The sequence below is a fragment of the Rhinopithecus roxellana genome, chromosome 13 (genome assembly GCF_007565055.1).
Source record: "Rhinopithecus roxellana isolate Shanxi Qingling chromosome 13, ASM756505v1, whole genome shotgun sequence".
Classification (NCBI taxonomy): Eukaryota; Metazoa; Chordata; class Mammalia; order Primates; family Cercopithecidae; genus Rhinopithecus; species Rhinopithecus roxellana.
In genome coordinates this window covers 15,484,172-15,505,671 of record NC_044561.1, presented here as the reverse complement: position 1 = coordinate 15,505,671, position 21,500 = coordinate 15,484,172, and the positions used below count along the sequence as shown (strand labels likewise).

General features: G+C 47.3%; 1 protein-coding gene across 2 annotated transcripts in view; it reads right to left on the bottom strand.

The window, feature by feature from the left end:
- The window catches only part of LARGE1 (LARGE xylosyl- and glucuronyltransferase 1), a 634,203-nt gene extending 618,739 nt beyond the window's left edge, over positions 1-15,464 (bottom strand). The window contains exon 1 of one of the 2 annotated variants that reach the window (XM_010371404.2): positions 14,481-15,464. The gene's annotated coding sequence lies outside the window, so the exon portion shown is untranslated. The remainder of the gene's footprint in view (positions 1-14,480) is intronic. The other variant, XM_030915190.1, reaches the window with a different exon arrangement.
- Between the last annotated feature and the right edge of the window lie 6,036 nt (positions 15,465-21,500).

Genomic DNA, 21,500 nt, shown 5'->3' with positions numbered 1-21,500 from the left:
CCTCAACTTTCTGGGCTCAAGGAATCCACCTCCCAGTCTCCCGAGTAGATGGGACCACAGGCACGCACCATGATGCCCAGCTAATTTTTTTTTTTTTTTTTTTTTTTTTTTAACAGATGGGGTTTTGCTATGTTGCCACGGCTGGTCTCGAACTCTTAGGCTCAAGCAATCCTCCCACCTTGGCCCCTCAGTGTGCTGAGATAACAGGCATGAGCCACCATGCCTGGGCCCTTGAATTCTGAAATTTGAAAAACGTGTACTGCTGTGCCTATTTTTAGTCTGACATAAAGTTTTCATCCTAAACTACATAATTTCTAAGGATACAATTTTCAGCATATTGTAAACATTAACATTTTAAAATAAAACTTTCACATCACAGTTTTAAATGGAATCTAGCAATCTGATATCCATCATTCATTTTCAAAATCCAACAGCAAGTTATTTTTTAAGAACTGAAAATATTATATCATTCTTTCACATGAGAAAGGGGTTTAAATGCCCTGTTTCTGGCACCAAGTTCCAACAGGGTGAAGACAAAAGGGAAAGGGACAACCATGTGGCAGTGCTGTGATTAGAAGGACCTCAACATACTACTTTCAAATAGTTCCTTTGTTAGGTGGCCCTTGAGGTTTTCATACCCAGAGCAACATGCCAGAATAAGACTACTTCTGGCTAAGAGCTGCGCCTTTACAAAATGAGGGAGGATAGGGCCAGGCGCAGTGGCTCATACCTGTATTCTCAGCACTTTGGGAGGCCGAGGAGGGTGTATCAACTGAGGTCAGGAGTTTGAGACCAGCCAGACCAACAAGGTGAAACCCCATCTCTATTAAAAATACAAAAATTATCCAGACGTGGTGGTGGGCGCCTGTAGTTCCAGCTACTCGGGAGGCTGAGACAGAAGAATGGCTTAAACCTGGGAGGTGGAGATTGCAGTGAGCCGAGATTGCGCCACTGCACTCCAGCCTGGGTGACAGAGCGAGACTTTTGTCTCAAAAATTAATAAAAATAAAAATAAATAAAATGAGGGAGGATAACCATGAAAGGTGGATTGGGAGAACCGTGGAACAGACAGGGATAGTCTCAGGTCGATCAATTTCAGGGAAGGGCACCTATGTGAGGCTGGAGATGTGAAAATTGATTTTCTTAGAACTACCCACATCTGCATATTCCATGAAAAGTCTTCATGGATTTCCCAGGGGTATGTATATTTCTACTATCAGGATACCTGGGTTGTTGGATTATAGAACAGAGATTAAAAGCAAATATTCTGAAAACAAAATTCATTTCCAGTCTCTGTACTTTGTTACTTGAGCAAATAACCTCTCCAAGCCTCAGTTTCCTTAGCTGTAAAATGAAACTACTCCGCTTAGAAAGCTGTCAAAAGGAAGCACGCCTCAGTACTGTTTCTAACAAATTGCTAAGGAAAGGGCCTTTCCTATCCCATTCATTGGCTCCCATCTCTCTTAATTGTCAGAGCCCAAATTTCCTGAGAGAAAAGTGTAAGGTGGACAGAAAACTCCTGAAAAATTGCCTCAGGTGATTAGGGGGCAGGCTTTTGCTTTTACTTTCACGGCCTCTGCAAATTTTCTGAGATCTCTGGATAGGGCTAAGAAAAGAAAGACTATGGCCTCTTCCTCATCCCCAGGAGCTTTTGGTTTTCTGGTTGAACCAAGCACAATTACCACAAAGTGGGGAAGGCAGAGATGAAGGGAAAGGAAATGAAGCAACTCTAAATAACTGAGTGCTTTCTCAACATAACACACACATTAACAAATTTAATGAGCTCAAAAATGCTGTATTTCCAAAGGAGTTATGGATAATTCCAAGCAGAGGAAAAAGGAAAATGGCAGAAGCTAAGACCCAGAGAAAGCATCCCTTGCTATGGATTAAATCAGACCACTACTGGAGAAGCAGCAGGGCTTCCTGAACCATATAACCAACACCGCATGCCAAGTGCAAGTTCATAAAGTTTTGCTAGTGCCTGGATCACACAAACCCTCTGATATGCCCAGGGCTCCTCTGTCACTCCTCTGTGATTTGCTAAGCAAACCTATTCATGTAGCGCTCACGCCTGGCTTACAAGGGCAGTGCCATAAAAACCCAAATGGACCTCACAAATACTAGAGGCAATACTAAATATTCTAACATAAACATGTGGTTATGTGGAGAAGAGTCTTTAGGCACCGCTGCTAAGCTCCAGTACAAATTTATCCAATCCTCCCTAGCCACTCTCCATCACTGTCTGATAATTTCTCCATCAATTATGACTGCCATTCTGCATCTGGCTCTTTAAAGAATGGGGAATGCTATTAAACATAAAAGGTACAAGGTTCTTCAAGTCCTCCTACCTGCTAATCCTCCACTTCAATACTCAGCCCTTGAGAGCTTATGTGAAGACATTTCTTTTTTCTTTTTTTTTGAGACGGAGTCCCGCTCTGTCGCCCAGGCTGGAGTGCAGTGGTGTGATCTTGGCTCACTGCAAGCTCCGCCTCCCTGGTTCACACCATTCTCCTGCCTCAGCCTCCCAAGTAGCTGGGACTACAGGCACCCACCACCACGCCCGGCTAATTTTTTTTTGTATTTTTAGTAGAGATGGGGTTTCACCACATTAGCCAGGATGGTCTCCATCTCCTGACCTTGTGATCCACCTGCCTCGGCCCCCCAAAGTTCTGGGATTACAGGTGTGAGCCACCAAGCCTGACCTGTGTGAAGACATTTCTAGGTCTGGAGTGATTACTAAGATGCACTCTCCCTCACCAGCACCACCAGATTTCCTGAAGGCATCAGTGCACCCCAGGAAGGCCCAATAGCCATTCTGGTCATTGGTGAGGGGGGAAGGGATTCTTCAGCTTCTGGAATACTTTGAGAGGCTAATTCACATCAACCCATCTACCCCTGCAGCACAGTATGATACTCAAGGTTTAGCCAGAAAGGGTTACATTATGCCTGAGTCAATGAAATCTCAAACGACAACAACAACTATTTATTGTATTGACTGCATGTTCCAGGCATACCGTAAAACCTAGAAGATCCCCTGAGATGCAGTTTTACTGAAAGGCTCCCGCTCTCTAGCAAAACAGTCAGGTTATTGCACAGAAAGTGCAGCCGCAGAAGTCAGACCGAGGTGCAGATGCAGTTCAATGCTCAGTATGAGGAAAAGCTTAAGAGGCAGGACTACCTGAGCCGGGTTCTGAAGGAAAAAAACAAGTGTCCCGGGCAGATAAAGGAGGAGAGAGCTTACCGGGCAGGAGGGGTATGTGCACAGCTTGACAGGTCTAGGGGGGAAATAATCAGTAAAGAAGAAAACGATTAAGTTACAGATTGGTGATGCATGAAATGGGGGTGGCCAGGGGTGGGGGATGAGATTGCAGAGAAAGGTAGGCCTGGTTCATAACAAGCTTTGTGTGTCCCAATAAGAGAGCTGATGTTTTCCAGGGGCTGACGGTGAGCCAGCGAGGGCAAGCACACAGAACATTCTAGAAAATCCCTCGTTCCTTAGATTAAAAATAAAGACTTGCTGTCTGTAAGGGATTAGATTATCCTATTTGAGAAATTCTGTCATCCAGAATGGCTTACCCCACAATGCTGGAAAGTGTGAACCGTAATCTCAAAGCCAGCTCCTCCTCAGGCAGAGAAACACTAGCCATCACAGGAAGCAAAGAAACTGGCTTCCCTTTTAAGGTGAATCCAGAACCCAGATGTCAGAGCTCCAAGCATTTCACTCTCAGCTCTGTGCAGCTGCTTTAGGAGCCACTCATGAGGAAAAGAATTTTCTCTATTATGCCCCTTACTGGGTGTCATCCAAGGCTAGGAAAAAGGTTGTTCTATAACCCTGAGCCCATTTAAACATATCCCCAATAAGAGAGGCCCCAAAAAGTGTATTTTCACCAAAGCCCTACCCCAAGCCAAGCCAAAGGAGAAAGTGCTATTTTAAGACTTGCTGCTTGTGTCACAAGTGGACTTTATTCCAACAAGGCCATATTACAGGGGGCAATGAAAGCCGTCTCAGACTTCCATACCAAGCAAAGGTGTGTGAGTCAGTGATTCAACAGAGAAAACTCCACAAGCTTCCCTGGGCTTCTGTCCTCCTATAACAGTTCCAGCCCAGCGGCCCTTAGAACTTCATATATGAACTGGTACAAAATCCTGTCCAGTGGTCTCCCAGCCTCTATCTCTCCCCACTTCAATCTGTCCCCGGCACGATGCAGGTGCACCTTCCAAACCAAGGGCCTTGAGCACACCACATCCTCCTGATGAAAAGTCACCCTGCCTTCCCAAAGCCCACAGGCCCTAACTAACTCACCAACTTCATCTGCAATGCCTCGCTAACAGAAACCCAAGGTGGCTTCCTCTCCAACCCGAAAAATGTATTTGTACTTGCCAAACTACCCTCCCTTAATCCTTCCATTCAGATCGTACCTGTCTTGTATCCAAAGACCCAACTCAAGTCCCACCCCTCCTTTCAGTTTGGGAAGCTAAAGGAAGCTCCCACCTCTGACTTCCCATCCGTGTTCAGCCTCCACAATGCACACATCCATTCAGTGCACTGCTACATCCTTTCTATGGTTGCTCAGAACTGTTCATTTAATCTTCTATTGTTGCTTACCTTATGACACATTTTTTCCAAGCTCTCCAACTATGTCCCTGAGGGCAAGGACAGGAGGCTCTGAATTTAACAAATGTTTAGTGGAGGAGTAGTAAGTACTAAGAGCTTAGCAAGGTGCTTTCACAGATACAAGGATGGGTGTCACCTAGTCACAGCCTCTAACATCTAAGTGAAGGAATAAGAATTAAAGTATGTAGATATTGACAATGCCAAGCCGAAGATGGCCAAGCACAGCCCTTGATTTGGTTGGTGTTTGGTGATGCCTTTTCCTACTCGATCCTCCCATCTCCTAATCACTAAGACCCAAATCAAATATTCTCATCTTGACCTCTTCAAGGAAAATGCTACCTAATACACTGTCCTCTGGGCCCTCTGAATTTCACTCATCCCCTTATGAGACGCTTCCTCCCTCACCAAGACGAGGCTCCTGAAAGGATGATGAGTGACTCTGCACCTCTGTGTTCTGCTGTCAAGTCAGGACCTGCACACAGTAGGAGCTTGATCAACGTTGGCTGAGCAAGTGAAGGAAACGCCACAAAGAGACAGAGTGCCACAGACCCTACAGTCAGGAAAGATTTCAGCCAGACAGAGACAAGAGAGAGGATGGGGGCTTCGATCCAGCAAAAACAAAGCAGCATAACAAGGCCACTCAAGTGGGAAAACAAGGGGCATTTTTAGGCGAGTAGGCTAGTAGGCTGGGAACAGAGAAAACCTGGAGAGGAGTCCTAGGAAATATAGCGAGGCCAGAGAGGCAGGGGAGCCAGGGGCAAGGTCAGTCCTGGAACAACAAACTGAGTAGTCTGAACAGCTGAGAGTTGAGTCCTGGCTCCTTCTTCATGGCTGTGGGCCGTGCACAAGTGTCAGTTTCCATATCTGTGAAGTGGGTGAGTGAGCACATCCCCCTCCCAAGATTGCTGTAAGAATAAAATAACAAAAATGATCAAATGAGAGAGTGCCCGGCACAAAAGAAACACCTGAAGAAGGTGCTTTGGGTGCAGATCAGACGGAAGCAGAGCATGCTGCAGAGAAGGGAGGGCTGAGGACCAGGGAGCCTGGGTTCTGGTTCTACCTCTCCTCTGAATAATCATCTTGACCTCCCTTAGGTCTGGCCTTAGTTTCCACAGATGTAAAATGAAGGTGTTGGTCTAGTGGGGCTCCAAGGTCTCTTCCAGCCTTGGTAGTCTCTCAACAGAGCAGCTCTACCTTACAGAAGGTAGGCATCAGAGAGCACTCGTGTAACTGAGAAACCCAGCAGGGATGGAGTCATATTGGGAAAGGGGTAAAGACACCAATATGGCTGAGGAGAGTTCTTCCTGCTGGGGACCAAGTACTGAGTCCCTCCCTCCATTCTCCCAAGTTCACTTCATCGTCCTCCTGACATGGGAGCGCCTGTCTACATCTAAGTCATTTCATAATCATCATCATCCATGCTGGACAACAACCATCCTAAAGTTTCTCATATTGAAAATGTCTTCCCAGGCATTGTCAAGGCAACTTGGCGTGTAAATGTGAACAAGCTTGACAGCATGTCCATTCTTCTCATTCCAGATAAGTTAAAATCCCTACAAACTCGGAAGGAAGGAAAGCACGCATTTTGGTATTGTACTCTCCTTGCCTTTTTACAAAGCCATCAATGTTTGTACCACAACAATGATCCTTCAGAGAATTCATTCTGCTGATCTGAAATATCCTTCACATTTCTAAAATAAAAGCTGCTGGGAGATGCCTTGAGGAGTTTAAGTCTATCTCATCACCATTTAAGTCTACTGTTACTCACCCACCTCTCCCTCCCCCATCACCTCCACCCCAGTACCGAAAACATGACCATTCATTGGCAAAACAAAATCATTCAGTGTGGACACGACTACTTACTAACTGCAGACCTACTAAGCACCAGCGCCACTCTTGAAGAAAGGAAAAGCCTCACCAGCCTATCAGCTTGCCTCTGTGCCTCCCTTGGCTTCTAAAACAACCACAAAATGCCATTCCCAGGTAAGAGCTGACATCAGTCAAGGAGGCTATTAAACAAACAGTGTTGGCACATGAAGGATCTACGCCAACTGTTCTAAAAACAAAAGGGGAGGGGATGGCTTCTAGTTAGCCGCAGCAAGGTTCACCTTACTCAGTAATAACAAGTATGCATTTAATGCATCCAAGGCAGACGCAGCAATCCCTAACCACAGAATAACATTCAAGAGCCCAAGATTCCCTTCTGAATTAAAAAAAAAAAAAACAAAAAATCGGAAGAAAGAAATCCCTAGATGCCCATGTTCTGCCGTAAATCCTCCTAATTTCTATGGCTACCACAGAGAGCTGGAAAGATTCGCAAGTCCTTTCTTCCCAATTGGCCTTGGTAATTCAGAAAAGGACTATGTTAAGAGCAAAGCTCTCTCAGTAGTCAGGGTTCCATCTCCATCTGCGTCTGCTGCCTGTCCAAGGCACAGCCCCATAATGTGACAAAAGAGGCTCAAATTATGGGTGAGGCTGCATTTTCAATTCCAGCCCTAGCCTGTGATTACCTGCAACTCCAGGTTGCCCAAAATTACCTCTGAAGCCTTAAACATCTTACATTTTATTCCATTTCTAGAGCAAATTCTTTTTTGGAAACCTTCATAAGAGATAAAGGAACAACAACAATGGGGGGAAAAAAAGCCCTAGATATTTCCGTTACAGTGAAGGAAGAACCAGCAGATAAGCATGATTTTGATTTTTTTTTTTTTTTTTTTTTTTTTTTTTTTGAGACGAAGTCTCACTCTGTTTCCAGGCTGGAGTACAATGGCCGTGATCTCGGCTCACTGTAACCTCTGCCTCTGGGGTTCAAGTGACTCTCCTGCCTCAGCCTCCCAAGTAGCTGGGATTACTGGCATGCACCACCATGCCCGGCTAATTTTTTGTATTTTTAGTAGAGACAGGGTTTCACCATGTTGGCCAGGCTGGTCTCGAACTCCTGACCTCAGGTGATCCGCCCACCTTGGCCTCCCAAAGTGCTGGGATTACAGGCGTGAGCCACCGTGCCCAGCCTGATTTTGATATCTTTTAATGTCTCATACACACCACCTCTCCTGTATACTCAAGCAGAACAAAATGAATTCTATGTTTCTGCAATTATAAAAACTCAGAATCCTGGAAACTCTTACCTAATTTACTTTTTAAACCACTTCTGTTCTTGATATATTCTTAGAGGTAGAATGTGCGGGTGGTTAAGGAACTTATGAAGGTAGGTAGGTGAATACTGTTATCTCCAGGAAGAACAGTAGTTAAATAAGTAATCTGCCAAAAGTAAGTAAGCGATGTAACTCCATGTGTTAGGTTAGCAGTTACGACAGTTTACATAACCACTGTACTGCTTTCTGCAATACAGTTGAATACTAGGCTCCTAGTCGGTTATTTGTTAAAACATTCTAGTTTATGTTTGAAAAGTCCTTGGTTTCGTTTTTGTTTTATTGTTTGTTTTGCTTTGAATTTTTTTTTTTTTTTTTTTTTTTGAGACAGAATCTCACTCTGTCGCCAGGCTGGAGTGCAGCGGCGCAATCTCGACTCACTGCAACCTCTGCCTCCCAGGTTCAAGTGATTCTCCTGCCTCAGCCTCCTTTGTAGCTGGCACTATAGGCATGCAACGCCACGCTCAGCCAATTTTTTTTGTATTTTTAGTAGAGATGGGGTTTCAGCATGTTGGCCAGGATGGTCCCGATCTCTTGACCTCGTGATCTGCCCACCTCAGCTTCCCAAAGCGCTGGGATTACAGGCAAGAGCTACTGTGCCCAGCTGAAAAGTCCTTGGTTTTACACAACAGGTGAGGCTCCCAAAAGGGTCTCTCATGATTGTGTTCATCAAATAATTTGATAGCTATTAAAAAGAGACTCCCTATGAATCCCTTTAGTAAGGTAAAAATCTTTTTGTACTGCAATTAACTTATCTCAAATTATTTGGTTTTAAGATCCCATTTTATATGCCCACTTCTCCTATCCACTGGCTTCAACTTCCAAATAAGAATGTAACAAACCTTTTATTTACACCGTACTTACTTCAGATCTCCTCTCTCCAATAAGCAATGCCTTCTACCCCCAGGAGATTAGCCATAGTGAGGAGCCCTCTTTCTAGCAACTCACACATTTGGAGGCATCAAACTAAGTCACTCTGCAATTTTCCTGACTTATGTATCTACCCAATTGCTCTTCTACTCTATTTTTCTTCGAAAGACCCTTGGTATTCACCCAACAGCTCCCCTACAAGGTAATCTCCCATTCAGGCCAAATGAATGGGTTTCCCTTTCCAAGTTACAGTTAGGGCTTTGCAAAATCCAGAGAGGTCAACTCCGCTTTTATTTGCTTAATTATGAAATAATCACAATATTCAGCATTGTTGCTGTTGTTTTTAATCACAAAGCACTTAATTCTCACACAGTGGTCAAGGAACAGTGTAACATTTCAGAACTAACGGGCTTCCATCATAGGTAAGAAGTTAGCAAGCAAGTCTGGCTGCTACTTTATGAAAATGGCTATGACCAATCACAGACTTTGTGACTCTTTTCTTCAGCCTTATGTATTTGTAGTGCTTTACATTTCAAGGAATAGTGCACCTTTGAACTGATCAGGCCTCTTTCTTTCCCTTTCAGAGGGAAAAAACTAGAAAATCTAAAGAGTGGTAAGTGTAGACGCTAAGCTAACTGACTGAGGCAAACCCTTTCCCTCCCTGGGCCTCTAAATTCCTACTTAAAAGGTCAATAACACGCTAATGTATAGAGACAGCGCCTGAACCCCAGAGATATCAAGAAATATTTATTCTAAGGTCACACAGCAAGTCAGCACAGGATGATGCAAGACTAAACTTCAGATCCCCCAGGCTTGATTAAAGCACCCTGTCTCCCAATCAACATAGGGATGGATGATAGAGACAAGATAAACATACAATCGTAAACACACAAACAGACATACAGACACACACACACACACAGAGGGACAGAGAGAGGCTTCTAACTTTTATCCCCATTGTCCTGCTTGCTGTTTCTAAAAAATACACTAAATATACCTGGCCCTGGAGATGGCTGTTACAACTGTGATTTTCCAAGCTCTCTAACATCCTTCAGGCGGTTACATTGTTGCTTGTTCTTCCTCACCTTAGTTTCCTCATTTCAAGAAACACACACATGCAGACACGTGCACCTAGCTCCCATTCCAAATATTCAAAACTGTTTCTTTTCTAACAGCAAAGAAAGTTTAGACTAGAACTGAAATGATTATAATACAAGAATCTTGTTCAGGTGTTAAAACACAACCGTAACTCTACCCAGAGCAAATCTGACACAATGGAATTTGTTCTCACCTAAGTGTGTTTTTTTCATACTATATCATTTGTCAGGTAACACTGTCATTTTTCCCACTGCTGCATAATGACATAATGAAAGTGCCAAGTGTAATTCATGTACACAAGAGGGCAGACTTAGGGTTGACAAGGGACACTTTCTTTATCTGCATTGCTAATAGTTTTTTAAAGCACAGACAAAATGCTATATGTGGAATGATAATGGACAAAAAAGGAAACTTTGTTTGTAATAACAATGAGGAATAACCAATTAACATTCTCAGATTTTATCTCGCAACCATTCTTGCCACTATTTGAATACACAGAGCAAGAAGCTGGGGCACGGTCCTCAGCATGGAATCCTATTAAATTATTTCTCTTCTAAAACTGCATTTCCCTTTGGGCACATCTCACCTTCTAGCCATACTATGACTATTCTCCATACACACCACAATAGATAACTTTAGGGTTTCCATGCTGTTCTGTCTGCCTGCGATTCCTTTCCTTCCTACTCCCCTGGGAAGTTCAAACTCATCTCTTGAACAAGTTTGCAGGATAGTACTTATTGGGTAATAATAGTTGAATGTCTGGGCCGGGTATGGTGGCTCATGCCTGTAATCCCAGCACTCTGGGAGGCCAAAGCAGGTGGATCACGAGGTCAGGAGTTCGAGACCAGCCTAGCCAAAATGGTGAAACCCCGTCTCTACTAAAAATACAAAAATTAGCTGGGCACGGTGGCGGGCACCTGTAATCCCAGCTACTCGGGAGGCTGAGGCAGGAGAATCGCCTGAACCCAGGAGGCAGAGGTTGCAGTGAGCCAAGATCATGCACTCTAGTCTGTCTGACAGAGAAAGACTCCATCTCAAAAAAAAAGAAAAAACAAAGAAACAAACAAACAAAAAATAGCTGAATGTCTGCCTCCCATAAAAGACTAGAAGCTAAACGTAGAACCTCTATAACCTCCACACAGAGCATGGCACCTGCCACAGGGTAAATGGTCTATTATTATCTGTTAAACGAAAAGATGAAAAGTCTTATAAAATACATTTAATGAAGCCTTAACTTCACTGGCTGCTGTCTGCTACTCTCCACACGCCAATGTGACAGAGAAATGCTGAACACCTCTCAATGGTAAATACTCCAGGTAGAGCAGCCTCACCAACACTAAGCAGATTTTGCAAGGTGGCTGTATCCCCAAGGTTTGTCAGTGGCAGGGTGCCTGGAGCCCTCAGCGTTTTGGGTCTTATATCCCCCACCCCCAATTCAGGATGCTCCTCCTTTCTGAGAATCTCTAGCCAAAAAGACACCTTCATCTTGTTCACGGACCATAAGGAAGGCCAGCCTCCTGCCTCTACTTCTGCCACCTGGCTTCCATCAAATTCATAAGACCCCATTCATGTCTTAGGATGACAGCATATATCCTCCACAGGATCGGTTTTCAATCATTGGTGCTCAATGGCAAATGCAATGGTATTTTCCTGTTCCAATCTCTTACCCCTTGGCTGCACTGCGCCCAAGAGAATCAATCTATAAAGCCCTAATGTTAGAAATAAAGCTTTCTACTGATCATTTTTCCTAGACCACAACAATAGCTCCCCTTCAACCACCTAAATATGCATTACACATATGGGTAAAGGGTCACAAATGGAGTCTACCAGACCCCAGGGTTCAGGGAGAAGTAATAACTCAGGTGGGTTCACGGGTTTCAAACAAGAGTCTAACTCTCCATGCTGAACTGGGCCTTTAGGAATCCAGTATGACCAACATCTTGGTGATATCTACCTGTTTTTGTGACAGTATTCTAAACTGAGCAGGCTCTTCTTGGCCTCTACCTTGCATCTTTCCTGTCTCCCTCAACCTCTGGAATCAGCTTTGATAAGACTTAGCTACTTGGGTAAATCTAGGCAATGGAGCAGTCAGTGCTCTTCAGGGAAGCAGAATTATCTTCCAATTCTGCTGGAAGGCCCGTAGACACTAATGATTTCATACTATTAAAAGTGCAGAGAGCATCTGAGATGGAAGTGCAGCTACGCAGTCAAAACATCTCTAAGTATAAAGAATGTATTTTTAAAGGGAATTTGAAGTTTGATGGAGTCCACTGCAGAGACATTTTGAAGCCAGGTGATTTTATGATGACTGCAGGAAACAGGCCGTCAAAAACCAAACAGAAGTGTTGATTACAAACTGTTAGGGAACTGAAAGTTAGGATGGTCTAATATTCAAAGGATAGAGCCTTTGTACAGTCCTTAAATACTTAGAGATGGTAACTGAGTCTTTTCAGAATGTCACATAACATTTTGCAGTTAACTGGTTCTAAGTTGTCCAAATGACAATTTAGATGTGAGCAGGCCCATCCGTTAGGCACTCAGAATCCACTCATTAGTGCAAGCATGTACTGGATACCAAAAAGTTTGTCTCACGAATCCTCAAGATTAAACGACAGTCTCACGAACCCTCAACATAAACCATATAGGCTCATGAGCCCTCAAGATAAACCACAGTAACACGGGCCCTGGTGTTTTCTTCTTCAATGGTGGAAAAGATAACTAGTCCCCCCTAGTGTCCTGCTACTGTAGGTGGCTGAAGGATGGCGACATTACAGGACGCACCCTCCCTGCACTGTGCATCAACTTTAAAGCGCACCTCAGGAACCCAGAAACAAAGGAAACCTTCACAACCTTCCCAAGAGATGGAAGCACTTCCGAGACCTATGCTGAGATGAAAAAAACCCTTTCATTTCATTTCTAAGGCCCTTCCAGGTATGGTTTAAAAACCAAAGGTATCTGCATTAGCTCACATCAAAAAGTTAATCCACACCCCAGCACACTTCATTAGGTGAAGCAGGAGGGCCCACACTTGTCAGCAGCTACTGCTCACTCCACAGCAATGCCATCTTCCCTTTAAAACCCTCTCTGTCCTGCTAGGGGGGTTTGATTCCTTTCTTCGCCACTCTCGAAAACCCACTAACCTCTAAATCTTGGTGACTTTTGCCTCTCTGTTCGAGTGAGTTTTCTTCCTGGTATGGAATTAACAGGGACAGGCTCGATAAATGCATTCTCCACAAGCAATTTTCACTAAAGTAAAGTACTCTTGAACAATAAAGGTACACTAAGAGATGTGCGAAATCTTAAAGCCGGCGTTTTTATTTCTTTTATTTTGATCCCTAGTGAGGACCAAGTGTGCCGGTGAGTAATTCATTCATGTCACCCATTTGTGAGAGATGGGAAAATAAACCACCACCACTTGTTCCTTTCTTAATTTAGAAGCTTTCCTTATCTTAAGTCTATCGAAGCTGACTCCTGAGTTGGGAAGAGAGGAAAGGTGAGGAGAAAAATTAACCTGAGGTGACTGCCTCCACGGACTGGTAAGCACTTCAGGTTTCCACACCTGTGTCAGAGAGAAAAGCCATCTGTATGTCAGGGAGGTGGACGCCCCCACCTGCCACCCCCTCCCTTCCTTCCCTTGAAGGAAGCAGGAGCCTGATCTCCCCCTACTCCCTCCTCTCTCTCTCTCTCTCTTTCTTTCTGGGCACTTACATAAGACCCTGTAAAACTTCCAGTGACATTCACGGAAAATGTAAGCTGCTATTTTGCTCCCTCAGGAGATCATTTTAATGGACTGAGTGACAAAATTCACGGATTCTGAATTCAGCAGCAACCTGCTCAACCGAGGTACATGCATAGGGACAAAAAAAAAAAATCCATCCCCATTAAACAGGGTCACCCAAGGGATGGATTCAGTGTGCAAGAGACAATCTGTTCCCTCCGAAGTGACCCACTTAAAATCAGATTGTTCTGGGGGAAGCTCATAGGTTTAATAAATTTCAAACAGGCAAGGTCAGGCTTGTACAACTGAGGTTCCTTAAGAAGAACATTTAAAAGAGGATAAGGCAATGAACTAAGTAACTTGAGGATACACAAACTTTGGAGTCCTCACTCCAAAACTTCAAAAGCAGTGACATTTACAAGAATGTCTGGATAGCTGTACACTGATCACTCCTCACAAGCAGCTTTGCCTAATAGGAAGGACATGCTGGCTGGGTTCCCCCCCTACAGATAGCAATGCCAACCAACCACTCTGTCCTAAAGAGGGACTCGCAAGCTGTGGCTGCTCGCCCCCAAATTGCCCCGGACTGTCTGCAAGAAGAAACAAGAAAAGTTATTCACAGCATCACACCAGGAAAGGTAGTTGCGTACCGCCCAAGAGGGCCCTCTCCAAACACGGCAGGCTCCGCAAACCACAGGTGCTCACCGCTAACAAGTGAGGCCCGGGGTGCGGGTATCGGTCACATGCACTCCTGGTGTAAACCAGAAACTCCTCCTGGCTCGCTCCCTGCCAGCAGCCTGTGTGCCCAGAAGTGGAGCAGGCCCTGAGGGGGTCCTCGGGACGTCGGAGACTGGGGGCTTCCACCTCCAGCCTCTCCAGGGCTCCCGGCCAGGGCAGCAGAGGGTGTGCCCGGTCTCCTCCCACCGGCATCCAGAGTACAGGGGGTACCAGCGACAGGTTCGGAGAACTTGTCCGGCGCTGCACACCACGGCGCCCCGCGGCGACTCTCGCGCTCCGGGGCTCTTACCTTAGCCGTGACCGCCGCCAGGCAGAGGGAGACGCGGAAGAACGGGGTGGCGCGGCGGCGACGCCGCCTACGAGGTGCACGGGGTCCGGATCAGGGTCCCGGCAGGCGCTGCCCTACTCGGAACGGCGGTGCCAATCACAGAGTTCGGGACTGCCCCCGGCTCCAAATGCCGCGGCGAGGGTCCAGGTCGCCCAAGCTGAGCCCTGTCCCTTCTTCCTCTTCCTCCGGGGCCGCTGCCTGGAGCTGCTCCCGGCCCAGGAGACTCTTCCGAGCCAGGGACGCCCCGCATGGGCAGGGGCCTGGGTCTGCCTCGGGTTGGGTCCAGGGAGCGGCCGCCGGGGCCGACTCCACCTCCCGCGCTCCCAGCCGATTCGTCCCTTCAGGGCAGGGCCTGCCCGCGAACGGCCCGGCGAGCCGAGCGCGGCCGCGCCCCCAGCTTCAGGCGCCCGGGCTCCAGCGCGGCGGCGGGGCAGGAACAGACCGGCCGGGCCGGGCGCCGAGCGCGGCGGCGCGTGGAGGGGGCGCTGCAGCCGGCCGCGGCGCGCTCTCCCCCAGGGCCTGCGCCGCCCGCCCGCGGCTCCGCGGGAAGGAGGCGCCGGAGAGGGCCTCGCCCCGGCCTGGGGCGCGGGGCCGGGGGCGCGGGGCTAGGGGAGGCGCCGCGGGAAGGTCACGGGAGCGGAGGCGCGGCGAGCGGATCGCGGCGCGGTGGGTACGGGGAGCCGAGGCGGGCGGCCCCCGCCGCCGGGAGCGCTCGCCGGCCTCGGCCGCCGCCGCCTCCGAGATGCACCGGCTTCCCGGAGCGCCCGGCGCTCGGAGCTGGGCGGCCGCTGCAGCCGGCACGGGCAGCCGGGCGCCGCTGGCCGGAGCCGGCGCGCGATCCCCGCCTCCCGCCCCCGGCCAGGAGGGGGCTGCCGCGCGGGGGCCGACAGGGGCGGGCGATGGGGTCGGGGCTTCGGACTGGCCCCGCCGCCTCCGCGTGCCCAGAGCGCCGGACTCGCTTAGCAGCTGCAGTGACTGTGTGTCTGTGTCATGTCTGTGCAGCCGGGGGGGGACCGCGAGCCGGGGCTGGGTTCCGAGCGGGGGCGGGGCCGGCGCCCTCTCGGCGCCCGCCTCCGACCCCGTGACCGAGCGGCCGACCAATGGCAAGCTCCGCAGCCGCGCGGACCGAGAGTTCGCCCCCGCACAGGCTCCGCCCCCCCGGCGAGACTCCGCCCCAGTGCTTCTTCAGCTCGCTGGCAGGCAGGCGAAAGCAACACCCGGAGCTGGGATCCCGGGCTGGGTCGGGATGAAAGGGTGCAAGCTGGGAGCTCCCCGCCCTTCTTCCCGCCCAACCCGGCCGCTCCCGGCCGCCTCTGGTTTGGCGTGCCTCGCGGAAAGAGGGGGAAGGGAAGCGGGACAGGCTCGCAGCTGCCGTGTTAGAGACGCTCGCAGGCTTGCAGGACCATGCAGCCTGCTCCCCAAATTGCACAAAACAGCCGTCGTGAGAAGGAGGAAGTTTCCCCGCCTCGGGTCGCCGCTTCTCTCAGAGGTGCGCATGGTGTGGGGCAGCCGGAGTCTGTGAGGAGCCCCGCTGAAGGGCTCTGACGGCATCTTCTGGGCTCAGTATCCAAGAATCCTGTCCAAGGCTTCCTGTTCCTCTGAGGAAACTACATTCTGTTTCCCCCACCCCAAACACACACCCCATGCACGCACAACACGCCCCTCCCCTGCTGGTTTTATTCTCGCTCTTTCCCTCTTGGCATAAGAACCCGACGCGCAACATCCCTTGAATGGACTTCCAGCCTCCCAGTTCTAGGGACGAGGGTGGGGTGCTGAGAGTCCTCCCAAGCCACAGGAGGAGTGGGTGAAATGGGTCAGGGTACAAGGGCGGGGGTGTGAGAATGGATGGAAGGAGGATGCTCTCAAGAGAAGACCCAGAGGAGGCGAAAGCAGAGAGGCAGGGAGAGGAAGAGGACGCCGAGGGCTGCACAACTCCGACTCGGAGACCGGAGTTCCGGGCGCGCGATCCAGCTCCCGGGTTTTTCCCCAGCTCGGTCCCAGGGCTTCTGGGGTCCCCTTCCCCCCGGGTTTCCACCTCTCCCCAGCCGCGCGGGCCGCCGGGTGTCTGCCTCCTCTCTACGCGCCTCTCCGCGCTCCAGGAGTCTGGCGAGGCAGCGGGAAGCCCACCCTAGTTCTTGGAAGGGGCAGGGGAAGGATGGGCTGGTGAGGGGGCGCGCGGGAAAAGGCCGCCGAGCTCGGGCTGCCGAGCTGACCCCACTCCTCGAGGTCGGGCTGGGGGTGGGCAGGGGCTTCCGAGGCTCGGCCCCTGCTCCCCTCCGGACCTGGCTCCCGCCTGGGTAACCACACTCTCGGCCTTTGGCTTGACCGAGCTGGGACCCTTCTCCCATCCCCCTTCCCTCCAGCCTCTTGAAACAACGACCCCCACCAGCAGCAGCAGCGCCCGCTCTGCCCCGGCTCCGGGGCGCTGTTTACCTAATCTCAGCGGCTGACGGAGCCCAGCAGAATGCGAAAGGGAGGCAGCGGTGGCACAGCAGCGTCCCCGGCGAAGAAGTAAAAGACGTTTGCTTTGGAGCTTCGGGATAAGTTAACTGCGAAGCTGGGGTCCTGCTGTCTTATCTCTGCGGGGATAAGTCTCACCGTGCACGTTGCAGGCATAGCCGATCCTATCTGTTTTTGATGCCATTACCGTGTCGGAGAAGAACATTATATGAAAAACTATTACCTAATATTCTACAGACCATTGAAGTGTCAAAGTTTAATGCCAAGTGTTTTAGCTCGAAGGTTGCTCAGTTCTTCCTCTGACGTGCAGCTCAGTTCTAGAACACGCTGAAAACAAGGGGATCATTTTTATTTTTTTGCCGCCCGAATGTCCTTCCTTCCTACTCTCTTCCTCCTCTCTCACCCCCACCCCCGCCCCGGAACCGGGTAAAGTTAAAGCCAGAATTTGTACTTTCTTTTTACGTTTTGCTTTGCTTCACTTCATTAGTGGTGTAAAATGCATTGTTACAGCATATTAGCATATTAATAAAGATAACGTGACTGAGGAAAGGAAAAGAGACCTGAAATTTACCAACGAAGGAGAAATAATTGAATAACATCAGAATCTAAAAGATAAGCTTGCGGGAAAGAAATATCTCCATTATAATTATTCAAGTGTACATTCTCTGGATAGAATCTCAGAAAGAAAAATGTGACCATCGTGTGGGAGATAGCAATATTCACACTGGTCAGTAAGACATGTTGAAGACATAATGCCTTATTAGTGGATTTCACAAAATGTACTTGCATTGGTCAATAAGCACCTTAAATGTGGAAAAGCTTTGTTTTATCAAATAAAGGTTGCAAGTTCCTACAGTCACTGGCATAGCTAGTGCTCTAAATGATATTAATGTTGTCAGACTGAAATATGCCACATACTGAGCCCTCTGGTTAGTACATCAAGCCCCCACGTTTAAAGTATTACGTTGGAAAATTGTAAAGCACCTCAAGTCCCCAGTCCAAGCAACTAAATATGTATATGAATATACATGGAAACCCTGAAGTAGGATGTAGTTACTAGGAATTACAGCCCTTTGACATAAACCAAGAAATAAATGTCTTAAAAGGATTTCCTCTACGATATAGTATGAGAATGCAGAATAAAATATGTAAGATATATCTGTTATTTCTAAAGAATGAGCACAGCTTTTGCTGAGAACCGAAAAATGAAAAAAAAAATTGAGCTATCTAGCTCCAGCCAACTGTTATCTATTTATCTGCACACAGTTATTGTACCTGTCACTGAAGAGATTCGGAAAGGTCTCTCTCTTATTTTTTTTTATTAGGGTCAAGGAGACCTAATCCTAAGAAACCTGAGGTCTTAAAACAGCCACTAGGGGGCCCTAAAGGCATCTCAAAGAGGAAGCCAGAAAACACTCCGTTTTTCTGTGTACCTGATACAAGGAACTGGGGAATCTAAAGACACGTTAAGAACACAGTGCACTGTAGTCCCAGCACTTTGGGAGGCTGAGGCGGGCAGATCACATGAGGTCAGAAGTTCGAGACCAGCCTGGCCAACATGGCGAAACCCCGACTCTACGAAAAATAGTAAAATTATCCGGGTGTGGTGGTGGGTACCTGTAATCCCAGCTACTCAGGAGGCTGAGACAGGAGAATCGCTTGAACCCGGGAGACAGAGGTTGCAGTGAGCCGAGATCACACCATTGCACTCAGCCTGGGCGACAAGAGCAAAACTCTATCTCAAAAAAAAGTAACAATAATAATAATGCAAACTTTGGAGGCAAATCTAGTTTTATGTAATACATGACCTGAGTCCAATTTTGACTCCTAAGTCAATCTAGTTTCTCAACTCTTTTCCCACCTCCACGAAAGGAAATACTGTATCCTTGAAAGGAGGGTTACCTAATACTCTCAACCTTCTTAAGGTCAGCACAATTCTGTTTGTCATTCCAAACAGGACATTCTTTCAAAGATTTGAGGACTGTTTTCTGAATGTTTTGCACATTCTTCAAGAGCCAGATAACAAGATGATTGAATTCTCACAAAGAGGATATTTAAAATATTTAGCAACCTGTACAGCAGGGCACCCACCTGCCAACTTATCTGAAGTCAAGCCAGCCACAGGGGCACTAGCGTTAGAGCTGAGTCCTGAAGGCCTCTGCTAGGCCAGACATGTATTCTTTAGTGCCGAGTTCTGGTGAAATGGTGGTGTTAATGTTGGGAGGAAGGAGTGGTTCCTGCAGCAGGCGTGAGGAGGCAGGGTATAGTGGGAATGGCAGCCAGTGGTAGTGGAGGGGTGCTTACTGCAAGGGCAACTTAGCCAGTATGGAAGGATTGCAGTATCTTAATTAATGTTATATTTGTCAAAACAACTAAATGTCGGGTCTGATCCTACAGAAAGCTGCCTAAAATTTTTAACTAGCAATCAAATTTTCAGGGCTTCCGGATCCTTAGCAGTCACATATTTTTTCCACATCTTACCAGTAGGTAAAGTTAAGATGTCCTTTATGAGGGTCAAGAATCAAACAGCATTCAGATAGCACGGGTTTGAAAAAGCCTAGTTTTCCTTAAACCGATGCTAGATAAATATCTGCCAAAGATGCTGTGTCCCGACACACTTCAAGCAAAAATTTAAGCACCCAGCATGAAACATTGCTCTTTTATTTAGGCCAATAATCAAAAGACATTCCTGAGCAAAACAAATGCCTCCATCAGGACTAAGCAAAGAAGTCACTTGTTAGGTAAAGAACGAAAAAAACATTGCAAAAGCCACCAAATTAACACTAATGGAAGTGTGATTTGAACATAATTTAAGTAAAAACAAAGCAAGTCCAGAATGGAGACATCAGATAGGGAATGGGGACAGTCTTTCTTTGTGGAATGAAAAATATTTTACGTTCACATCATCATGTTCATTAACAGGCAAGATATAGATATTCTCAAAATAACATTATTAACCTCCAGAAGACTTGTCCTGCAAAGCTGAGAGCCAGCTAATTAGAACAAATTTGGCTGTAGATAGAGAATCCCATTGTCTATAGGAGAGAGGGTTTATTCGCTCGCCAGCTGTGAAAGTCCATCGGAGTAGGACTTTGTCAGGTGTTGGCTCTCTGACCACCTTATGATAAAATGCTGAACTGGGGAGTCAAAGACCCTCTAGAGACAGAAAGGAAAAACTCAGTGCCAAAGAGGTCAACTCAAAGGACAAGGGGAGCTTTTCTTCTCAAGGAAAGGGGAGCTCAAGCTAGTGGGCCGTAAGATCCTCAAGACACAAATGAAAATGAAAAATTTAAACATTAGTAAAAGCACCAGAGTCCTGAAATGAAAGATGCTGACATATACCTTTTGGAGCTTTTTAGTGAGAAGCCCTGTTCAAAGGGTGTGTTTTATCAGTTTCTGTTTTCTCCTCCCTCTGTTTAAGAGAGCTGTGAGGCAGAACATCTCAAAGTTGACTGTGTAGCCAGATCACCTGGGGAATCTTTTTAAAATGCAGATCCCGGTTCTGTAGGTTTGGGGTGAGGCCTGAGACTCTGCTTTTCTTTCCTTTTTTTTTTTTTTTTTTTTTTTTGCGACAGAGTCTCACTCTGTCGCCCAGGCTGGAGTGCAGTCTCGGCTCACTGCAACCTCTGCCTCCCAGGTTCAAGAGATTCTCCTGCCTCAGCCTCCTGAGTAGCTGGAATTACAGGCGACCGCCACCATGTCCAGCTAATTTTTGTATTTTTAGTTGAAACGGGGTTTCACCATATTGACCAGGCTGATCTCGAACTCCTGACCTCGAGTGATCTGCCCGCCTCAGCCTCCCAAAGTGGTGAGATTACAGGTGTGAGCCACCACACCTGGCAAGATTCTGCTTTCCTAAATATCTGCCAGTCGTGGACCATGCTTTGAGTAGCAAGAATGTAGAAGACATGTGTTGGTCATCGACAACATCCTTCCCTCTCTTTCCTCTTCCTCAGAGTGTTTCCTTGGTTAGGATTCTTCAAAACACTGAGACAAGGACTTTGGGGCAAGCTTATTTGGAAGGTGATTCCAGGAAGCAGAGTGCTGCAATTTGGATATTTCCTGAAGTTCATATGTTGAAAGGTAATCACCAGTGTGATTGTATTAAGAGATGGAGCCTTTAGGCAGTGATTAAATCATGAGGGCAGGGATTAGGGTCCTTATAAAAGGACTTGAGGGAGTGGGTTTGTGTTCTTCTGCTTTTCTGTCATGTGAGGATACAGCAGGAAGGCCCTTACCAGACACCTAACGCCAGTGCCATAATTTTGGACTTCCCAACCACCAAAAATGTAAAAAATAAATTTTTGTTCTTTATAAATTACCAGTCTTAGATATTTTGTTATAGCAGCACAAATGGACTAAGAAAGAGTGAAGATATGAGGAAACAAAATAGGTAAGGAAAGAAGGCTAAGAAAAGGTGAATTAATAAGTGATCAACATGTGCTCAGTTCTGAGAGGATACTCAGAGAGACTATACAGAATAGCACTACCCAAAAGAACTTTCTGTGCAATGGAATGACC